At 35.4% G+C, this 8,932-nt stretch overlaps 1 non-coding gene across 1 annotated transcript; it reads left to right on the top strand.

The window, feature by feature from the left end:
- The first annotated feature begins 8,051 nt into the window (after positions 1–8,051).
- On the top strand, positions 8,052–8,215 carry LOC143439889 (U1 spliceosomal RNA). Its single transcript, XR_013107893.1, has one exon. It is a non-coding gene; the product is annotated as a U1 spliceosomal RNA (small nuclear RNA).
- The last annotated feature ends 717 nt before the right edge of the window (positions 8,216–8,932 follow it).

Below are 8,932 nucleotides of genomic sequence, written 5' to 3' on the forward strand. Positions count from 1 at the left end.
GGAACATGGTGACATACAGAAAGACATGGTGCTGGAGAAGTAATAAAAAAGTCTACATCTAGATCCTCAGTCAGAAAAAAGTAAGCCACAGGAGCTGGATTAAGCTTCTGAAAACCTATAAACTCACTCCTAGTGATACACTTCCACCAACAAAGCCAGATCCCCTAATCCTTTCAAATAGTGCAACTCCCTAGTAACCAAGCATTTGAATCTATAAGTCTATGAGAACTATTTTTATTCAACCACCACACTACCTAACAATGGTGAGAAAGACAATAAGATCCAGGAGAAATCAAACACCCTGCTGCTCAGGAGACAGAAAAGGTGATAAACCAAAATAAATCAGGGCCTCCAGAAGCTGTAAAAAAAAGTAAGGAAGGGAGTTATCCTATGGAAAAACTGTACAGGAGTCCTTTAGTTCTACCTCATCAGAACCCAAATTTGATTTCTGACCTACAGGACTGGGTCATAACACATTTTCTCTCTTTAATTTACTACTTAGTATTAATTTACTATGACAGCAGTAGGACATAATCCTAGAGTTTGTATGAACCTAAAATAAAACCATTCTATTAATTAACTATGTAATCAGACCATGGCACTAAATATTTCTAGTGTGTCAGTTTCTTTACCTGCAGATTAGAGATAATAATATCTACTCAATAGCCTCATGAACTGCTCGGTGAAAGGAATATAAGATGGAACAAGTGATAGGTGATAGTGGCAGCCACAGATGATCAGTATATTGAGTAGCTGATGAGTATATCACTGTTGTGAAACCTTAACCATCTCTACTATATCATCAAAGCTCTCATATAAGACCCTTCCCCTGCACCACCAGAGACTGCACAGATGGGGGCAGTGCAGAGATGGGAGATCTGTCCACAAAGCTATGAGAGATTACACTACAATCTGTGGTACACCTCTCCTTTGTAGATGGTCTTAAGTAGTGTGGCTGCTTGTAACAGAAGCAATGCTTATTGTGTGAAATTCTCATTTAGTTGTATTCCATATGCTGCCCACAGCTCAGATGACAATATGTACACTGTGTTTCCAGTTTCTCTGTCTCCACATTAATTCTGACCAAAATAGGTAATTACAACTGAGGTAGCAGCACAAAGAATACCTCTGCCAAGAGCAGCCTCTGCATCTCCCAATCATTTCCAGGATCTCCCAACACCGGTTGTTCTCACATAGTAAGAGCAGAGGCTTCACACCATCAGTTTCCCTACTCTACATCTTCTATGTTTCCAAAGATAGACCGTAATACTCAACTTCCCATAGACAAAAGAGAGGATTATAAACACAACTGACAGATTCTTGATTTGGAGATAGCTAAGACAGGATGGCATACTAAGTATTAATATCACCCTGTAGCATAAATTCTACTCCTAGAGAAGAGCCGATACAACTTCAATTAACCTGGTGTGATGCCCTTTTTAGAATCAATATGGAAATTCAGTAGTACTTGATGTTTTGTCCTCATTTGATATGGAATCCTGGGAGTAAAAATGAAGCTAGTTTCTTGCTACTTTAGTACATTCAGGAGTTCCAGACAAATGTTTGTTTCAAGCTTCACTGGAAAGAGGAAAATAATCAATAGTGGTCGAACACAGCAGTACGTATTTGCTGAAGAAATATTACAAAGGTTGAAAAACCAACAGATTAAAGAAGAAAAGAAATATTTTCTTTGTGAATTGGCACCAATTATGCAGCTAAAATAGTTCAAGTGTGTACCTGGCTTTTATATCAAATACTTTACAAACTTTCTTCTATGACTTTCTCCAAAAAGTATCTCTCTTCATTCCTGACAATCTCTATGCTAATAGCACCGAAAGAAAAGTGTTGGCATTTGAGTCTGTCATCCTTTCTTCCCACTCCAAATGAGTGTATTCAAGAAGGCCACAATATGGAATGCTATTTTTGTTTCATAGTGGTTAGATAATAAAGCATTACAGCCTTGTTTAAAATGTCTTAGCCATGACTACTATAAGATTATCCATAGCTGAATCAAGTCATCAACTCTACCTGCAGGTGTTGAAGCAGCCTGTACCTAGAGTACTCTGATCCTTGCTCTTGATAATGAGGCTTTGAATATAACCACAAATTTGTCTAAATGACTTGCAGGGCACACCCACACAATTTCAACCAGGTTCATTTCTTTCCTGTTACAACTCTTGTTACCATAAAAACTGAGTCCCTATTGATTTCACAGATGCAGTCGTCCTTGTTGGTACCCAAAGCTGCATACACTAATTTTTGTCTCTCACAAAATTATAGGGGGAAATATGTAACTCTGAACAAAAGTTAATTAATGTTCTATGGATAATGAAAAGAATTGAGAGAAAAAATAATTTACAATAACATAAATGAGATCGAGCAATGACAAAGGTTTCTAGAAGGCCATCTCCCTGTTCTACTCCCACTATCTCTCTCAAGCCAAACTCAGAGTCCCATTTCTGAAACCAGAAAGGCTGTCTTTTCCATGGATAGGTAGCATAACACACTGCCTCTTGCTCAGGGGAAGAGAGAAATTGAAATAAAAAAAAAAAAAAAAAAACACTTCTTTATTTCATCCTGCAGCCTACCTTCTAAGTCATCATATCCTCAGTTAAAATTCACATTCTTCCAGAATGGTCAGTAAAACAAAAGATATTGTGTCAGCCACTGGAACCCTGTAGATGGTTATGCAATAAACTCCACTATGAACAAATAAGGTATAGGTTGTTTTATCCTTAAATAGTGAAGTGTAAGTCAGGTATAGTAATAGTATTATAATCCTTGTTAATCAAGGTCTTTCATTCTTTACAAGCCCCTGGAGAAAAATCACTGGACTTCTTTTCTTGTATACCACACTAGGTTATCATCTTAATATACAGGTAAAGATCCAGGTGTGATGTGAGTCAATTCATGTTTGTAACCAAACATAAATCATATAAAATTCCAAAAGGAATCATATTATTAAGCTCCACTAACTTGCCAAGGGAAGGATTCTTTTCAATTATATGATGAGAAATCCAAACCACCTGTAAAAATTTTATTTTGCAAATCAACTTTTCTTGAGAAAAGAGTCCTCTGCACCATACCATTGCCTAGTTGAATCACATGGAAATTTTAATGTGAAAATTGTAAAGTAAATTTAAAAAAATGTTGGTTTATCTTTACTCTTTTCTAACTGGGTTTATATCAGTTGTGAATAGTAATGAGTGTTGTGAACATATTTACAAATTATAACAGGCACTTGAAACATATCACCCTTGATGTCATCTTTTCTTTTCACTGCCTACCAGTCCTTTTAAGTCCTTTTAAGTCCTTCCTCTACTTTTTTCTTCATGTCATTTGTGTGTGTGTGTGTGTGTTTGTGTGTGTGTGTGTGTGTGTGTGTGTGTGTGTGTGTGTGTGTGTGTAAAACATAAGTGATATATAATCTTCACATCCTCAACTGTTGGTAGACATCTGTTCTGATCCAAACTTGAGAGTTATTATAGTGCTACCCAAAATATCCATATATAGACATCTCTATAGTGTCTTGGATTCTTTGTACAACTATGCAAGAATGATGTAGCTGAACTATTTCTTAATTTCACTTTGAGCTTTCCAAGGAATTCTTGTACAAGTTTCCACAGTGGTTTTTATTGGATAGCTTTATGTCAATGTGACACAAGCTAAAGTCATCTGAGAGGAGGAAACCTCGACTAAGAAAATACTGCCATGTGATCAGGCTATAGGCAAGCCTGTAGGTCTTTTTCTTAATTAGTGATTGGTAGAAGAGGGCCCAGATATTGTGGGTGATGCCATCCCTGGGTTGCTGGTCCTGCATTCCATAAAAAAGGAGAATGAGCCAGCCTATAAGAAGTAGTACTCCTGCACGGTCTCTGCATCAGCCTCTGCCTCCAGGTTCCTGCCCTGTTTTGGGTTTCTGTCCTGCCTTCTTCAGTGATATGCTATGGTGTGGAAGTATAAGCCAAATAAGCTCTTTCCTCCATAACTTGCTTTGGTCATGTTGTGTCATTGCAAAAATAGTAATCTTAGCTCTGTGACTATTCCAGTCTGCCTCCCCAATAGACGTATGGAAACACTCCTGTTCCTTCACCTTACCAGCAGTCTGTGTTGAATTCTTTACATTATTCATTCATATTGATGTGACATAGACAAACAATTTAATTTAGGATTTTTTTTGTTTTCCTGATAATGAAATATCTAGTTTATCTTATACATTTAATGACTCTTTTTACTTTATCTTTTGGGACCTATTGATTTATTCATTTGCCCATTTATTGATCCTACTCCTTGGTTTGGGTAGTTGATTTTTATATGATTTAGTTATTAATCTCCTGTCACAGGGTATAACTAGCAAAGATTTTCAATCATTTTGTAATCTACCTGATCACTCTGGCTATGTCTATTGCTGTACAGAACGTTTTGAATTTTAGGCAGTGATTTAAGGGACTGTTTCCTGTGCAATTATAATCTTAAAGAAAGCCCTTCCCTCTGTCAATATCTTGACTTTGTTTTTTAAACTTTCCTCTAGTAGTTTCCAACTTCTGGGTTTTAGTATAAGGTCTTTGATTCACGTTGAATTGATTTGTATACATAGTGAAATTAGGTATCGATTCCACTACCCTGTAGATACCCGGTTTTCACAGCACCATTTTTGAAGATACTGTCTTTTATCCACGAATGTTTTTCCCATAACCATAAAAATCAGGTGGTTATAGCTCTGTCAGCTTGTTTTCTATTTCACTTGTCTAGGGATTCTGAAACTGGATTATTAGAGCAATGTAATTATCTATAATACTAGATAAATTCTTTAAGTCAAATGACTGAATAAACAGACATCTAAAAATTCACCACTATTTCAAAGTCATTATTTATCAACATGTTTCAAAGTTAACTTGTAAAAACAGAAAAAAGTTAATATTTGATTAAAATCTACACATAAATATTTTTATATAAACTTTCTCATTTAATCATGAAAATTGGCCTAAAAAGAAGGTGATGTTATTCCCATTGAATGAGCTGAGAAAATAAGTTGTAGTATTATTTATCTGGCAGGTAGAAAATATAGGATTTTTATTTAGTCCTATCTTGCTATAAAGTCTACATAGTTAATTTGAATTTATGAAATGCACATAAGGGACTTGATAAAGAATGATCTTTAAATGAGATCTATCGTAGATTGTAACTTATTTAAGCTTCTGCAAACCACACCTGTTTTTGCTGGGACTCTTTTTTTTAACTAGGTTTTGTGCATAATTCATGGCTCTGGTGACTTGGTAAATGGGCGTGGTTCACCAGGCTCAGCTACTATGTGGAAAGAGGAATGGTGTGGCAAATGCTCTTCCCAAGAGAAGATTGCTTATTTGCAAAATGAAAATTTTTACATTTGTTTAATAAACTCTCATGAAAACAGAACCCTTTACCGTCAAGTTTTATGATGGCCATGAGACCCGAATCTGTGAAAAATTTATAAGTGACTCACATTTGCATAAAAGATTCCTCTTTAATTCATGAATTCTATGAGGTCCTCAAGAGCAAAGCTTGTTTATATTCATCATTATTTGAATTTTACAAGTGAGGAATCTGTGCTTTCAAGAGGTTACATGGCTTCTAAGCAATGAAGCCATAGTACTGAAATCCTCACATCCCATGAAACCAGAAATCCTAGGGCGTTTTTTATCTTAGCAGAACACAAAGAATTACTGTGTAAATGTGTTTCTGAGAAAACAAATTAGTAAGGACACAGATAGTCACTAGTGTAACACTAAGCCAGTGCACTGTGAATTGAAATCCCCAGGTTGTTTCAAAGTGTTTTAAGGAAGGAGGTGTCTTAGCTTTTTCAATGATAGACTCTAAGGTATTTATATTCTAGAACTGTCAGGGAAGCAGAAATCCAGGTACTATGCCTACAAACCAGAAGTCAATCAACGATGTTAAAAATTAAAAGATACCAGCCTATGACATAATAATTTAAAAAAACTATAACTTATAATGATTTCTTTCAAATTACAGTAGTTTTGCACAACTATGCAAGCTATTACAACTCAAAACAGTAACATCTAAGTCTAAAGCAGCAAAATCATCTAAAGGTTTGTAGCACTGACAGACCAAGAGGACACTAGCAAACAGGAGTATCATGTAATGAAAATGACTTTGATTTAGTATTCCAAAGTCAACCACCATTTCTGTTTTTTCAGATATTACACTTCTAATTCTAAGAATCTTCAATAAGTGTACCTTTTAATAACTTATCAAGGGGAAGAATGATTTACAGTTACATTAGAAACTGATCTAAGAGGATTAAAAAGCACTGTTATATCCTCAAGAACAGAGGTGTATGAAAGGGAAAGACAAATGGGACAAACTCTGTACCAGTGAGAGGAATGATTTATTTAAAATAAAAAAGATGATGGAAGCAGAAATAAGGTATAGTTCATATAGTATATTGACTAATATTTTCATTTCTTTCATTTTAAGCATACACAATATACCAAATTAATAAATTTCCTGATGCATAATAATATCTACTGACCATTTAGGATCATGGTTCTGTGCATGTGTCTGTCTTCCCTAACTGAAAATGGTTTGGCGATGTATCAATATGATAAATAAAGTACCTGAGCTGAGAAAAACTCAAAGCAACTATGAAAAAAAGTGAAGTCACTTATTCATAAATATTTTTAAGCATTAAATCTGTTATAGACATGATATGACACAGAGTTCTTCACTGACATGACACAGAACATAGTATATAAAACAGATATCTAATGTATATTCTTATCACAAAAGACAAAGGACACTCCCTTCCTGCAATAACTAATTAGCTTATACTCACTTTATATTAAGCAATCAAATACATGAAATGCATGAGTTTTCTGCTTTCATAGATAAATTGATGGATGAGAAAAATGCAATGAAAAGGGTCATTGTATGATCTCAGAACTTGGCTGACTTAGGTACAACCTCTAATTCTCAGCACAGAGAAACGAAATCCATGGCAGCCTATTGGTTCCATAAAGTTAAGACAACATCAATTTAAGAGAACCACTGAAGGACTAGAAGTCACAGAAGACATCATCAGAGAGGAGGACACTGTACATTCAAAAACAGAGAACACCTTGGGGGATGAGGCAGGCGGTGCTGAAAATTGCTAGATTCAGCAAGGCTGTGCAGATGCAAGCCACACTCTACATTGTCCCAGAAGGTGACTGTTTCTGAATGAATAGTCTCATGAAGATATTTCAGGAAAATAAAATCTAGGCCTAGACAGAAAAACAGGATGATGGTAAAATCTGAGACTGTGACCAAAATACCAGAATGACTACTTCAGGATTAAAGATCATGTCTTAGGGTTAAATTGCTCTCAATATTCTCTCAGTAAACACTACACATGCCTAGATAGGATGAGGGAGAAGTTCTTGTGGGTAATGGCTCCTAGACCAAAACGTAGAGATCTTTGAAAGAGAAAACGCAGAGTCATCCAAATTCTGTAGCATGTAGTATTCACAATATCAGCACAGTTATTTTTATATATGCATGTAGAAACACAGAAAAAATAATGTGCAATACAGAAAAGTTGTCAAACGGTTTTTCTAATTAGTACATTTGCTGCTATAATAAAACAAAGTGACCAAAAGCAACGTAGGAAAAAAGGGTTTACTTCATGTTACAGCTTCCAGTCAATCATGAAGGGAAGTCAGTGCAAGAATTCCAACAGGAACCTAGAGGCAGGAACTGAAGCAGAGCAATGGATAAAAGCAGCTTTCTGACTTGATCCCCATGGTTTACAAAGCCTTCTTTCTTATATAATGCAAGACTACTTGCCCAGGTGTAGCTCCTCCCACAGTTGGTCAGTTCTTACCACATAAGTAATAATTAATCAAGAAAATGCCTTGCAAACCTACCTATAGAAAATCTAATAGATGCATTTCCTCCACTGAATTTCTTCTTTCAATGTAAATATAGCTGTGTCAAGGTGACAGAAAGCAACCAGGATAAATGGCATGCACACCCACACATACATATGTAAGTAAAAATAAAAAGTAATAAGCATACTTACCTGGCAGGGGAGATACCATGATCACGAAGGTGGTTTTTCCTAGGGTGAGGCTCACCCATTGCACTCGGGTGTGCTGACCCCTGAGATTTCCCCAAATGCAGGAAACTCGACTGCATAATTTGTGGTAGTGGGGGACTGCATTTGTGCTCTCCCTTGAAAAAAGAAGTAATAAGCAAAAACATAAAAATAAATAAGAAGAGCTAAAAAAGACAACTGTGATTAAGAGGGCATATTGATCTTCCATAAGACTTGAATTTGGTTCCTAATCCAGGAACTCATAATAGCTTATAACTGCATCTCCAGAGAATCTGTCATCTGCAGACATCTCGAGATGTATGCCGTACACTCCAACATAAAAATATATACACATAGATAAACATTTTTATGTAAATGTAATCCTTAACATAATAACATTAAAGATAACTTGAAGTGTTAAATCTGGTAAAATTAGCAGATAATTAAGTAGTCATTATATAGGCTTAATTATTTAATGAAAATACATCTTTTTTTTTTTAAGTTCCAAAGATAATTATACTAGAGAAATTCACAGCACCAGCATCCAGGTTCATGGTTTAAAATAAGCTTTTATCCACTAAAAACTTGTTAAAATATTACAGTCCTCACACAACAATGGCTTTCATTGATGTTGTAAGTAGACTCTTCTATTTCCCATTTTACTTTTCTTTTTTTCTTTGTTTTATTTTGTTTTTAAAGTCTTCTAAGAGATGTTATGAACCAAATGGACCTAACAAATATATACAGAACATTTAACCCAAACAGAAAATAATATATCTTCTTCCCAGAATCTGATAGAACTTTCTCCAAAACGGACTATTCACTTAGTCAACAAACAAATCTCAATGGATACAAGAA

Source organism: Arvicanthis niloticus, chromosome 27 (genome assembly GCF_011762505.2).
Source record: "Arvicanthis niloticus isolate mArvNil1 chromosome 27, mArvNil1.pat.X, whole genome shotgun sequence".
NCBI lineage: Eukaryota > Metazoa > Chordata > Mammalia > Rodentia > Muridae > Arvicanthis > Arvicanthis niloticus.